This window comes from Arvicanthis niloticus, chromosome 27 (assembly GCF_011762505.2).
Source record: "Arvicanthis niloticus isolate mArvNil1 chromosome 27, mArvNil1.pat.X, whole genome shotgun sequence".
In the NCBI taxonomy this organism is placed as follows: domain Eukaryota; kingdom Metazoa; phylum Chordata; class Mammalia; order Rodentia; family Muridae; genus Arvicanthis; species Arvicanthis niloticus.
This window is the reverse complement of record NC_133435.1, coordinates 2874177-2889981: the sequence shown is the minus strand read 5'-3', so window position 1 is coordinate 2889981 and position 15805 is coordinate 2874177.

Sequence of the window (15805 nt, the reverse complement as noted above, 5' to 3'; positions counted from 1 at the left end):
TGTTGCCTCAGAGTGGCCTACTAGGTAAGGCCAATCAGTATTAAGCAAGAGTCATTCAGGTTCATTCAGAAAAAAAAATGGCCATTCGGGCCTAGGTTATAAATAGTCTCCTTTATGTTCCCCTCAGTTGTGGGAAATATTTCCATACAACACCAGTTAATGTCAAGAATCATTCATTTCATCAGTAAATTCATAGTGGATGTCACTGCTCCATTCTGTCAGTGCTGTTCCTTGTAAAAACTGGTCCTCCTTTGAGAGAAAGTCTACATGATCAGCAATATCAAGAATCAGGAACAGTAGTATGAGGGGGACTGGTGTACAGTAGGGCCTTGTTCCCATGAAGAAAGGAAGTCCTGAGAGGCTGGACGAAAAGAGATAGAGGTATGTGTTTATCAAACACAAGTGAAGAAAGGGGCAGCCTGAAGTTGTAGAGGGCTTGTTAATAGTAACTCAATTTTGAATCTTTCCTAGGTTATACATGGATAAATTTTCCTGGACAGAGAGAATGACAGATGTACGTGGACTTGCTTGAATACACTTGTCCATTTAGCCAAATGTTTACACCAGGATATAATGTAGAACATAGGTCTCCTGTGGTAGATAAACAATGTGAAATAATTGCTAAATTAATCCAAGGATACAAGAGATTCTATAACATAATGGCATATTTTATATTGCCTTGTGGGGGTTGAGAAGGGGTAGATAGGGAGAAACTAAGAAATAATGTATCAGAACATGGAGAAGACTATTTCAAGGGAACAGTTGGTGTGAAATGAGACATGGTGAGAGATGACCAAACAGCTTTATACACAGAATGATGAGAGCACTGTGGACAAGTTGATCTCAATAACCAGAAGCAAGAGGGATTAATATACATGCAGAAATGTCCCCAGGGTTTAAACCAGCTTCTATGTGGACATAGAAACACCATCTAGAAATCTGCTGATTATCCAGGTATGTCAGAATGGTCTCATCTTGTCATCACTGACAAATATGCCTCAGCAAAGGGCCAAATCTAGACTTGGGTGCTTCAGTTTGCTCATCCTCCATATCCAAACTGCTGGTGACGGATGGGTTCTGCTCTTGTGGGAAATAATCCTCAGTGCTCAAGACCCAAGTAAGTGATTAATAATTGTGTCTCAAACACAATCATCATCATCATCAAAAACAACAACAACAACAAAACTTCAGTTACCCAAGAATATCTTGTTCTTCTTCTGATTCCACTCCTGGTATCACTTTTGAAAATAAAAGCCAGATATGGGAAAGTATTATTCTGATGTAGGAATTTATAAAAGAAATGAAAGCATGGCACAAATTCAACACCAGCCCCTCAGGGTGGAGCAGATCAGACCTCAGGCAGAACAAGAAGGAGAATGTTGTGCACAATGCCAGGCAAAGGGCAGCAGCAATCAGCATCTCCAATGCTACCACTGGCTTGTGTATCTGCCTAAACCCTCCAATCCATTCCTGCTACTCACAGTCATTCACACACCTGACCCTAAACACATCTCAACCACCAGGTCAGCTGGCCTCCTCTCACGGCCTTTTGGAAGCTTCCAGAACAATTAAGTGTACGGATGTCTATATAGCTGAGGGGGTTGCAGTAACTCTATCCCTCATCTTGGGCACCATTTCAAATGTTTTTTTTTTTTTTTTTTTTTTTTTTCTTTCTGTTTTTGTTGGTGTCTTTCACATCTCCCTGAGTTTACTTCTCTTCCTTTTCCCAATTTTGTACCATGAAAATGGAGGTTCCCTGAAATCACAGGGAGGTTTCTCTGATTCTCAGGACTAGCTATGGCCCCTTATTACGTAGCCTCTGAACATTTTCTTTGTAGTTCTTGCGATCATTGTGAAAATCTTTTATTAAGCTGTTTGACTAGTATTATCCAGCATGACTATGAATTCCACAAAGAATGAGACATTTCTAAGGGATGTCACTGTCCCCCAAACTGAACACTGTCCACCCATGGTAGGTAAGTACTCAATACATTTTTTATTGTCTCATACTGTTCAGAATAATGTAAGAGCTGTTTTTATTAATTAGGGAACAATTTTTCTCCTAGGAAACTCACTTTCAGTAAGAATTGGGTGATACACGTAAATCTTCTGTTGTTGGCCAGGGGAAGTAGGGTACAGATGACATTGTGGAGCCTCATGGGCTAGCCCCCAAAGCTCAGTATTAGCCTAACATGCCAGAAATGTTGACTCCAGAAACACGTGATTGGAGGAACTGGTGCCATGAATTGAGGATTGAGCGAACCATGTAGAAACCACATTTCCCTTGATAAAGAGTGTTTCTGGGGCCTCTGAGAGGTTTCCTGAAGATGCTCAGATCTGGAAGTGTGGTGCTTTGAATGGGGCTCCTTTTTCTTACTGATGAGATGCTTGCCATCTCCAGCAAGTTAGCCTGACGGGTTCTGAGCTCCCCTCTCTCAGCCGAGAATAAGAGAATCTCCTGCTGCTGGTGGTAGCGCCATTTGACCTCATTTCTCCACAAAGCATTCACATGTGGCAAGACCATCAGTCACCGTGACAGCTAGAATCCCCGTTTGCTCCCCACAACTAGTGTTCTGCAGTCTTTGTCCACCCGCAGTTGGATGTCGATCTTTACAGAAGCATTTATTCTGCCAACAAAATCAAGACCTTGGAAGACTGATCTTTCCAGGTCATCTCAGGTTGGGCCTCCAGAGATTCGCTTAATTTTCTCTGCATGTCTATGAAGACTGTAGCCTCTAAGTGTCTGGGCAGTCACACATATCCATAGCCCCAGAGGCCGATTTAATTCTGCAGTTTAGTTTGCAGGCCAGGGACTGTCAAGCTCTGCCCCGGAAGGAGGACCACGCACAACTCCACAATTCTACCCCAAGCTACAATAACCTAAACACATTAAAGCAACCCTTATGATCAACAGCTGCTGAAAGAGAAGTGGGATTGTTGCTCTGGCAAGTTTTACACCTCATAGACTCATTTGACGTAAAGAGTTTTCTTCTGAGTCCACCCCCGAGTATATGTAGTTAAAAAACCAAGTATACACTTTACTGCTAATTATGTATTACAAATAAATAGTTTACACAAGCATATGTAAACTGTGAGGGGGTGAATCCACAGCAGATGTTTAGGGACAGCTGTACAGGGAGGCTGACACGAATGGAGATGAAATTTATTTTAAGCTCCCGCAAGAGTGAGAGGAGGTTTGTTTAACCTTTTACCAAACTCATCTCCCAAGGGGTGCGGATCTGAATGTTCCCTTAGAATAGATTTCTATTTTGTTTAACATGCCTCCTGTTTCCTCTTTTTCCCCCCTCACTCCAGAAAGGGGCCCTGGTGATTTGACCACTTTGAGCAAATGTCATTCAGACATTACAAATATAAGCTCAGAAGCTGCCTTTTCAATGTCTGTGTGCTATTAGCAAATCCTAGGAGACAGGAGTAAATGATATAAATTTAGAGACTGAAAAGTCTGTGTGCCAAACACTTCAAGGTCCAAGCTTCAAGAACCCAGCAGGCTACATACACTATTGTTTATTTCAAAGAACTGCCACATTCCACATCAAAGAGAGAAAGGTCATCTCTCAGCATCCCTTGGACAACAATGTCACCCTTTGGTGATTCACATTACGAACTGCAAGACTAGTGAGAAGTTATTTAAACTAAATATCATTGAGCATATATTTGAGGAAATACCTTTTGACTCTGCAAGAATAAACATCAGGCATCCAAGAAGTATGCAAACTGGTAAATAACTGGTAATACAGCCCGAAGTGCGCTTTAGCTTACCGCATCACTTGAACCTATTGCTTTGTGATTTAATGGCCCAACGGTAGTGTGTCTAGCATCAGAGATGGAAAGAAAAAGAGCCGTGGGCAGTGCAGAGAAGTGTCTTAGCCTCGAATGTGAAATGATGGTGCTGTGAGCTAAGATGATTCTGTACAGAATACCCCACGGGATGTCTGTGTGAATGTACAACTCCCAGACCAAAAATAAGAGGTTATAATATTACGGCATTTCAAAGTGATTTTCTCGGAGTTGAAAGAGCATGCTTACTGACCAGATAATATCCACGAGATTTACAATCATCTTAAGGGCTTCTTAAGAGTCTGTGTATCTCTCAGAAACACTCGAGAAACATTATCTGATAATTAAATTGTCTGGTTTTACTATGAAATAGTTTTCTGGTTATTTCATTCTAGTTTTTTTTTTTTAATATGACAAAATTTTACTTCTGTTCTAAGCCATCATAATTCTGATCTCTTGCTAAGTAATCATGAAGCAAACCAAATAATCACTTGTGTAACTGTATGACATGAAAGACATTTAGAATATGTAAATATACTCAGTCAACCTGATGCTCTGGTTTAAGGAGAAAATTTAAAATGACACTTTCTTATTATTTGTCCTTCAACTTAAATTCCATTTTAGATGTTGACATTTATTTGTCAAAATGTCTCCTTGTCTTCTTCATAAGATCATTAGCTTTATTTACAAAATTCAGTATACATATACTGACTCAACACTCCCAAACAGTATACTCAAAAGGGGATAATATGACCATTTTGATGTTTTGTATGTTTTATCTACTATTTATATTTTAATAGGTTTATATATAAACGTATATACAAATTCTTCTTCAGGATGGTGCTTTTAAACATTTTGGTAAGGTTTATGTACTTATATCACCCAGAATCTGAGCTTGTAGGCAAAACCTTAATTTTTCTTTTTGAAGAGGGTAGAAGTGAACAGTTATTACAGAATATGTAATTTCAAGAATTACAGAACTCCACAGAAACTTACAATAACTGTAATACAATATCTTCTGTCTATCATCAAACTTGCTTAACTTAGAAAAAACGCACAGTAAACCAGTTAACTTAAATAAAAAGCCGAAGAGTTGAACCTTAAATATGAAATAATTTGAGTTGTTTTGGAAGCATTTGGTACATGTGGCTGTGAGGAGGGAGATATATGTCCATGATTCTCTGGCCCCGCTGTTTTTAAACAAAAATGAATAGTTAGGTCCCCAAGTAAGTAACAAAAAATAAAGTTCCCATGCTGAAGGATGTAAGTTGTGGAAACTCTATATACTCTAAGGGAACAAATGACAGACAGGTGCAGGGCCAATCTCGCAGCTGAGCACACTAGGTGCTGATGGTGTCTAATATATGCAGAATTCATTGTAATCGTGGTAATGCATGTCCCTTCTGGATAAGAATTTCCCCAGGTACAATCTGTGATGGGTACAGGTGGCACCCCCTCCAGCCTGACATCCCTCACGAAAGTCTAATTTAATTGTGGATGAATCTTATCTGAGTCAGCGCTCTGCTGACAGAAGAAGAGAGCTCGGAGCAGACTTCATGGTGCTGTCCAGAGGCTGTTTCAGGGCTTGTCAGTAATTGAGGCAGATGTCTTTCTCCTTAAGGTAGAATTTCCACATTCTACCACGAGTAGAATTATGAACTCTGTAAGAATGGAAACGTCTGCATGCGGGGTTGGAGGGATCACTTTTTGATCCATTGCATTCTCTGTACTCCTATCTCTAAAGATAAGTAAAATTAAAATATATAGAATGAAAATCTAGGCTCTATTTTCACCCTGTGATGACACAAATATAATGGATTCTTTAAAAGACATAAGGCATAATCTTACTACACTTTTGAATATATTAAAATTACTCATAATTTTAATGATTTACTAAATATAATGGTGCTACTCTCCTCAAATTACTATTCCTCTTGCCTTTTCCTCCCTGCAGACAAAAAGAAAAGCTACTGGGTAAGTACTGGAATACTGGCCACCTGCCTTGATTGTGTAGCAATCAATACACTCTCTCCTCAATTCTCTTGACACTTAAAATCTAGGTATCTAAGAACAGGATAGACACTTTTTTTTTTTTTTTTTTTTTGCCATTTGGATTCTCCTTTGGTAGCAATGTCAGGAGAAGGCACGATTACTGAAGCACTTTGGGAAGAATTTTAGCTCTTTGCATCTCAAGTATGTAACAACCCAATACCTAAGCCTTTAAAGGTGCCTTGCCTGAGTGGAGAAGAGATACATGTAACTCAAGGCACATTTATTCAGCCAGGCTAGGTGATGCCTGTCTGCACCCCAACTACTCAGGAGCCCGGTAAAAAGGATCCAAGTCAAAGACCTGGATTAATTTCAGAAATGAGTTCAAGATCAGCCTGACTGACTGAGTGAGATTCTAGCTCAAGATCAAAAGAAAGGGGGGGGGGCGGGGGCTGTGAATGAAGCTCAGCAATAAGGAAGTTGTCTCAGGTGCACAAGGCCCTTGGTTCAATCCCCAATAGTGGATGATAGAATAAGTTACATATTAGGCAGAAGTGGGATGTGTAATCATCTGAATAAGATTAGAATGGGAAAGACATTTCTATGGGTTTACTACTAGTTTTTGATGTTTTAAGCACAGAATGTAGAAAGCTCTAGATGCCAGAATTTAAAGCTTAATCTTTCTAGCAAACAGGAACACCAAAGGCAATATATCCTATGATATTATCATAGGATAATATCATATATTATCCTAGATCAAGCCTAGCTTCTGTTTCTTTGAGCTTGATTCTCTTACTTCTAGACTCTCAATAATCCTAGGGCAATCAGTTGTTTCAATTAATGCACAAATAACATGACTATTATGGCTTGTTGAGAATATAAAACCCACATTAGTTCCTTTTACAATAAATAGCTGTTGCTTTACAAATAGTGGTGCTCGTTCTGATGGGTTCTCCAAAGTTCTTGTTAAAAACAGTAGTGTTGGTAGGTAAGGCCTGAGAAGAATCTACTACTCAGCCACACCTTTCTGAATGGATTAATGTGAGTCTCTCTGGAATGACTTAGTTCTCCCAGAAGCAGGTTCAGGTTGCTGGCTCACACTTATACCTTTATACTCTGTCCTGTGTCAACGACACAGCATTCCAGATAGGCACCATGTCCTTGGACTTCTCAGCTGCTACAATTATGAACCACATAGATTGTATGAGTCACCCAATCAGTAGTATCCAATTTCAACAGAAGGAAAGAAACTAAAAATATAGGTATCCATCAGACCAAGGGTGTCAAAGACCAGAAACAAGAGATACACTCTGCTAGACAATTGAATGGCTTTCAGACAGCTACTGATCACATTTCTCTATAAAGATCTTTTAATGTATGTATCTGTCCTTCTGTGCCATTGCTTTTCAGTTCCATGTTGTCTCTTTTTCATACAAGTGTGGTATCTATGTTTTCTGCATGTCTTTGGAACTATTAGTTATATAAAATAATTATATCTTTCACCCTAAATACCTGGAAAAGATCAACCTGTGGGTACTTGAAGGAAGAAGATGGCAGAAAACACAAATAGAGTGAACAGAACATAGTGGTAACAACCTGTCAATGAGGAGACCCTCAATACTATTTATCAAGCACCCGTGAAAAGCCAGAATGGTAATCATATATTGTTATATGTATTCTTTTTCTTTGTGGTCACAGTAGCTCATGAGATACCATTATGTACACGTAACAGATGGTGAGACTGAGGTTGGAGAGTTTAAGCTCTTGGCCCACACTGTGTTTCTTCAAACCTATTTAAGCTGTGTCTCCAACATGGTAGGTCTGCCTTCATTGCCTAGCCTCTTGGCACAGTAATAAACTCCTTTCTGAAGTGCTTCCATTGGCCAAGATTATCCTGATGACTGAGGCCAATATTTTGGTTCTAGATCCAGAGAGAGCAAAAGACATAAGCCCCCATGTATGAGCAAAGAATCAGTGACCTAGATTAGCTAAACCAGAGGAAAGTAAAGCACAAGATGGGCAACATTTGCATCTGAATAGGTACAGAGATTATCTTGGAGGCAATTTTTGAAGTGTCCTTGATACATTTACCATTGTAATGTCCAGGCAACCACTGGGATAGAAGGGTTGCTTTAGGGATACAACAGTTTCTCATACATAGGATGGAAGCTCCATATTGTAAAGGCCAGTTTCCCATTCAACTTCCCATTGTTTTGTCTCTCCTGTGTTGGCCACTCACTGAGCCTAAAGCAAGGGAGCTGGGGATTTCTTGGTTCCTGATGAAGGATAAGAACAAGGTTTTGGTTTTACAGTCCCCTTTGTTAGAAGGTCAGCCGCTTCTATAGCCCTGGTGACAGACATTTTAATAAGGGGGACTTTATGGCCGAAATAACAGGGCTCACCTGCCCTAGGGAATGATGGCCGCTTGTCTTGCCCACAGCCTTTATTCTGTTAAACAAACTACAATATGACCTGCCTGAAGAGAAAATATTTATTCAGATCAATGAAAGGACTTTAATATCTGAAAGAGGTTTGGATGGAATTCTCTCGTAAAAGGAAAAGAAGAAAATATACTTCATGCAAACTGCATTCTGCTACCCATTCAACTTTGGACAGGAGCATTCCAGGAGAGCCAAGGTAATGTGGAGTATGTCAGATCTCTCTTATCTCAAAGACAGGCTAAAACCTTATCCCACACAACAGTTTCTACTATGTGTTTTATTAAACACAATAAGGCATTTAATTTTAGAAATCAATACGTTATTTACAGAGTTGTGCACAGCATTCAATGATAATATATTAGTCTATGAATATAATTGTACAATCTGCACACACAGACACACACATAAACACATGGGCATATATGTTAGTGCGCACACACACACACACACACACACACACACAGTTGTTGTCAGTGTCTCTAGCAAGAAATACTTTTCATTGTTCCGTTACTATAATTTACAAATTGAAGTCAATGGAAACTCAATAAAATATTTTATATTACTTAACATTTTCTGTGTTTATCAGATATTTGAAGTTGAAATTGTCAACAATAAAGAGTTTACACATTTGTGAGACATAATAGCAACATTAAAATGAATATTTATGCATACTATATTCAGGGTTCTATTGCCTACCTTGGCTCCTTGCCCAGTGGCCGGCCTTAGAATTTATCATAAATCAAGCTACATGGTGAACTGGGGTGAAGTTGGATTTGAAGCATGCAAATGTGAGTTGCCCTGTTGCTTTTCTTTTTTTCAACATATTTTTATTGATTATTTGGGAGTTTCACACCATGAATGCTGATCAGAGATACTTCCTACCCCACCCCCAGGTTCATCCCTGCACCCTTGTGACCTTCCTTCGCCCAACCCACAAATAAGGAGGAAGGAAAAGAGGAGGAGAAAACAAGTCTAATTTGTGTTGCCCATATACTCACTGGGACATGGTTAAACTTCTGGTGGTCAGCCCCTTAAACAAAACTCAGTCCTTCTCTACCATCCAACTCACCAGAAGTCATCAATTGTGGAGAGCTACACTTGAGAATCTTTGCAACAATTTTTAATTTTTGTCCAAGGCTTTCTCACTAGATGATTATTTGGTGCAAGGTATAGGAGTTGTCAACTGAAGCCTGCTATGTCCATCTACCTTAGCTGAGAGTCTGTGGTCATCTACACCAGAGCAATAGTAGCTTCCTTGTCCCTTATAGTTTTGATAATGGGGAAAAATGTTCAAATATGACTTTGCTACTCCTCACCTGTGTCAGAAGATCTGGGACAAGAAAGTAGGACTTGGAGAAAGAGGCATCAGGACTAATATATGAAAGATATCATCCACAGAGGCAAATCCCAATTCCTACAGCACTTCAGGCTGCATGTAACTTACATGTATTCATGAAAAAATGAGTACAAAAAATTACAGTGTATCCAAATGTGGGAGATGACATGTGCCTAGAAAGAACCTAGTAAGTAAGCATCATGATGCTGGCAGCTAGGGCTTCCTTTTGTTTTTTGCTGTTATTGTTAGTGGTGGTCATGGTGGTCGTGGTGGTTTTGTTCTGTTATTGTTTTGTTTGGTTAGTTTTTTGTGGCTCCAGGATTCAAGGGCCTGGAAATATCAGCAAGTGCCATCTCAGGACTCTAATTTACCTCTGTAAGAGGTAACCATGTATCTGAGAACACTCTGAAACATAAAATACAATCTCCGACTGTATTCCCAGGGAAGGCAAGAAGAGCAAAATGCCTTGTTCAGAGTCAGAGCACAGAGCAATTGAGTCAAGTTTGCTCTTCTAGATTCCTGATGGTCCTGAAAGACAATTTTGAAAGCATCTGCAAATGAAGGATACACGTACACACACACACACACACACACACACACACACACACACACAGAGAGAGAGAGAGAGAGAGAGAGAGAGAGAGAGAGAGAGAGAGGGAATAGAAGGAGGAGGAGGAAGAAGAGGAGAGAGTGAGGTTGCTGTTCCTTTAGTGACACCAAATTCTGCAGTCATGAAATAGAGAAATGCATGTTTCGGCATATATGAATTCTTGCCATGTTTCAGCATATATGAAGTCTTGTCACATTTTAGAAGCAGAAAGGTTTTTGTTTGGTATACCGCGTTCTCACCTTTGGATGTCTAAGGATCTGTGTGATCATCTTGGACATAATTCAGTTCCTGCCCCCTTTAGGTTTAAGAGACAGAGTTCTGTTATATAGCCATATATATGCTAGCCTCAAAGTCACTATGTAGCTCAGACTGGCCTTGAACTTCTTGCCTCAGACCTTCAAATACTAGGACCACAGGAAAAAGGCAGCATACCAGCTGACAATTCCACTCTCTGTTCTTTATTCCTCTTCCCACTATGCTTTAAGTGTCTTGGAAGTGCCTGTGACTTTTCTCGTGTGAAGGATTTCCAACATTCAATTGCAGACATGGGAAGCACAAAGTCATTTTAATTTTTGGCTTTAAGAGCTTGCTTGATTTCTGGTAATAGAGAAAAATACATTCAAATGAAGTTGCAGTTTATTAAGCACAGCTAAAGGCTCCCTATTTATCACTCACCCAGCCAGCTTCTTTCCTCTCCAACATTTATCACTGCAGAAGCAGTCTGGCTTTGGACTCACTGATAGGTAAGGACCCCAAAGGCTCAGCAAAAGCTAACAAGCTAGGAGAGAGTGTGTTTCTGCTTTACTTTAGGGGGCTTTGTTTTCTCTGTCATTCAGCAGTCTTTTCTCCCCAACCCGTTTAGGACTCCTTGTCTGAAGCTCACAGGCTTCACAAAAGAGCTGGCAAGCATTACCCTCTGTGTACAGTCTCAGCTGGGAGACAAAGGAAGATAGGTGCCGGGCAACAGGAGCACAGCAGGAAGAATTTAAGTTGGCCCCAGCTTTCAGAAGCTGAACTTAAGCCAGAGAGTCAATAGCAGCAGTCTTCTCCCAGAAACTCCTTGACTCCTCAGGGCTCTGCTGGCAGGGGCTTTAAGAGCCAAGGTGCAAACAACTCTTAAAAAATGCATAATGCAGACAGCAGGGAGAGCTTGGAGCCTGTTGAGGAATTGCCTGCTAAGATCCATTTCCTCTCACAACCTCCAGTGTTGAGGTTTGGGAGGCAAAAGGGGATAACCTAGGTCTTTGCAGCAAGAATATCACAATGTAGACAGAGGCCAGATAGATGCCCAAGTGTCTGTGTCTACACAGGCCACCAGTTCCGCAATGAAGAGAGGCAGGGAGACTTTCTGACACACCATCTTCGATTCAAGCATTTTGACTTTGCTGTTTTCAGAAGTAATCCAGAAAAACAGAAATTCTAACAGGATCACTAGCCCACTCTCCGATCACAGGTAACTTTGGAATGTTCCAATTATCCTAAGTGATCCTAAGTAAACCTGTTTACTGTCCTTTATGTGCCAATCTGTCTGACAGCTGTCTTTTGGTACACAATATGATCCTTGCCCTCTGACACTCTGCTCACCACCCTTCCCTTTGCCATCCAGAATATTTAACTCAAATTTCCCTTCTAATCTCACACTTGTTAAAATATATTTGTAATGCCACCTGCTTTGGGGCACCATGATGCAATGTAAAAATTTTGCTATCAGTAGAAGAAAGTTGCCCTTTATCAAAATGTCCAAAATAATGGTTCCTAATCATTTTTATGACATTTTATGACATAATACATTTTATAATATCTGCCATCTGTACAGTTTTTCAAATTATTCAGGTTAATTTAAAAAAAAAAACATTTTCTAGTTTTCCCACAGACATTGTTTAAGTAGGGTTCAATTTCCCTTACCTACATGAACAGTAACTGAAGGTTAAATGTCATCAGAAATACCCAGTTGAAAGTCTTGGGATGAAGATCTCACAGCATAAGCTACAATATCATAGACAATTGTCATGGCTGCTCTGTTCCACTGCATGACCCTGTTCATCTTACTCTGTCTCATGTATAAATTAAGGTCCATCAATGTATGAATACTGGATTAGGAAAAACAAGATATATTGGTCTTAGTACAGTTCATAGGTCCGGGCACTAACTATTAAAAGTTTTTCTCTGTGGATAAGAGGGGAGTTATATATTTCTCTTTGCATAGATAGAGAAGCTGAGGCTCAGAAAGAAGTTATTCAAAAGAATAACTTTTGTTCTGAGATTCAGAACAAGGACTGATCTCCCAGGTTCTTAGTGCACAGCAACCCCTACTATTACAGACATTAAGTATCTTAGTCAACTTCTAGTGTCAGAAGAATGCTGCAGACTGGGTCATACACACACACACACACACACACACACACACACACACACACACACACACAAACTGCCTCAGTATCAAGGAACAAGCCTTCAGCCAGGGACCTGCTGGACCATGGTGAACTTGTGGAAGAGAGAACATTAAACAAGAGTATGAGCCGGGCGGTGGTGGCGCACACCTTTAATCCCAGCACTTGGGAGGCAGAGGCAGGGGGATTTCTGAGTTCGAGGCCAGCCTGGTCTACAGAGTGAGTTCCAGGATAGCCAAGGCTATACAGAGAAACCCTGTCTCGAAAAAACCAAAACCAAAACCAAAACCAAACCAAACAAACAAAAAGAGTATGGGGCTCTGGTCTCTCATTGCCTCTTCCCATAGCCACTTAATGCCATTCTGAAGCCCTGCACTCGAGGCTACACAGTGTCTCATATTGTCTCTCAGTGGCCCACATGCAAATACTATCACCTGTGAATTTGGAGATGAAGTTTCAAACACAAGATCTCAGGAGAACACAGTCAAGCCAAGCTCTGCCATGGTTCAAGACAAAGAAGGGATTCTGTATACTGCTCCTTGGTTCACCTTGTAACTGTTTGGCAGAATGATTAATCCTGGAAAACATTTTCTGAAAGAGTTTGAGCTTGATATGATGTGTGTTTAGTTGTCCCAGTCAGACAGATATAAGGCTCAGGACTGGGAAGAACTTGGGCTGCCCCCATTGCTATTTCATAGACGTTTTCGGATACCTGCATGCCTTTCTTCCTTCTTTCTGCAGAGCTACAGGTCACTTTAGGATCTCAAAATAGATCACAAGATCTTAAGTGAGCAGTTCTGACATTCTAGCACTAGAATTGCTGACATAGGAGAATCATGAGTTTATGTCTGGACTGGGTCATATAGTCAGACCTAACAAACCAAATGAATGAGAAAGGATCACAGAACTCAGCTTTCACATTTTGAAGGAAGGTCTGCTGACGTAGGCACCGTCTCTGTGCAGTTTTTGTACAGCCTCATTTACATCTAATATGACGATCTTACTGTCTAATATACCATGATGACTTGTGTTATCATCACTTCCTTCATTAGCAGCTAAGAAACCCAAGCTATAAAAGCCCAAGTGTGTTCCTCCATAACCCTGTGAACCTCCCCTTTCTTGTGGGAAGCTGCCTCTCAGCTGAGTTGCTCACAAGAAACTGGATCACGAGATCCTCTCCCTCTTATGAACCCCCAGTCAGAGGGAGACCAGTCCAAAAGCACACTTGAGGGGATAGAAACAGGGGTGCGCTCTGTTGACACCTTCTGAGATCTCAGTGGGGAACAGGAACAGTAGATTATTAGTTTACCCACGTGACTATAGATCTTGGATCACTGGGAGTTCTATGGAGAAATTTTGTGTCTTCTTTTACTAAAATATCTAAACTTAGAAATATACTAGGAGGGGCAGTGGTGGCGCACGCCTTTAATCCCAGCATTTGGGAGGCAGAGGCAGGTGGATTTCTGAGTTCGAGGCCAGCCTAGTCTACAGAGTGAGTTTCAGGACAGCCAGGCTTACACAGAGAAACCCTGTCTCAAAAATGAACCTAAAAACAAAAAAATAATTAGCCTTCATAACCAAGATAAAGTTAAGAAAGAGATGAGAGGGAGAGAGAAAAAAAGAGAGACGGGGAGGAAGGAGAGAAAGAATAAGGGGTGGGAGAGTAGAGGGAAGGAAGGAAGGAAGTTGGTTAGATGCTCAAAAATATCATAATAATTCTACTGCAACCTAAAATTTTCTAGCATCATTTTTTTAATTCTAGGATCCATTACAGTGATAAAATGATAATATAGCAACTACCTAGATTTGGTATAATATAGAGTGGAGAGGCTGGCAGGGGCTGAGGAGTAGCATTTTGAGGCAGAAGACAAGTCTGGGTTTGGAATGGAAGTTAACAGTACTGGAAATGTCCAGACAGAATGAAGCAAAAAGGAAAAAGGGGATAACTGAGATAAACCCTCAGTGGAGCAAGAATAGAGAAGGAGCTGGAGCCTGGGCAGTGCCCAGAGTAGGCCTGCAGGAATAAAATCCTGGGTACCACACTGGCTTCTGTGGGGAGGAACAAGAGAGAGAAACACAGACCAAAGATGGATGGAGGTGTCTTCCTCCTCTTCCTTCCTCCTTCCTCTTCTCTTTATTCCTCCCTCCCCCTTTCTTTCTTTAAGAAATAGCCCATGAGTCCTCCAGTTATCTTGACACTATGCACATTCTGAAGTGAGATGAATACAATCAGTTTAGAAGTTCAAGTGGTTCAATAGCTGCTCTGTTTCACTGGTGAAAATATTCTCAGGCTAAACAACTTCCTTAAACTCTATGCTTAAAAACCAGTTACCAGAAGACCAAGTAGTCTAAGGTCTACTGCTTCAGTGACTGGGGGATCATAGATTCTGGAACTCATTCAAGGGCTCCAGGCACAGGGAAGGATGTGTAATTACCTTTAATACCCAGGAAAGTGGTGAGGTATATATACACTAGTGACTTTAAATGTTTTCCTGGCTGTCATACAGTATAAAGTTTGCTTTCCAATTTTTTGGAAACACTCGCTTCCTGAAAAAGAGCACATCAGTGTAAGCCCCAGCAACTGCTCACAGCTCTAGCCTTTCAAGCTGTCTGACCTATTTCTGTCCATACTCTGCTTCACTCTGCTTAACTATAAAGAAACTTGAATCCTCTGATTCCATGGTTCTGACTTCTGGCTTTGCAAGTAGGAGGAAAAAGAGTAATAAAAGGAAATCTTCCATTCAGCCTAGATGCCTTTTAATATGGAGGCTACGGATAGCTTAAATTTTTTTTTTCATGAGGAAAGAATGAATGAGAAAAAAGTCATTAACAAGATGCATGATAAACAAAACATCTTTGGCTATTAATAAATATAAATTAAAGAGTCTTCATTGCATAAAGAATTTCTTCAGGTTATAACCAAGCCTGTTTCACCTTGATAAAATGGCTAAGTGAAATAAAAAGTCCTTCCATTTTGTTTTCTTAGCACAATACTATGGTAAGAGAACAGCTGAGAGTTTTGCCCTTCCAGTGAATGCCAAATCCAGAAACCTCTATCCACGTAATTGTTAAAGAATTATTTTTTAAAATGAAATAAACCACACTAAGATTTATACCATGTTTTCCCTCATAAATGTACTGTAGACTGAAATGTACATATTTATATGTCTACATATGTGCGTAGCACACGTGTAGTTGTATGTGAAGGTCGATTAGGAACAGTGAGAGGCGAGGAGGAGGT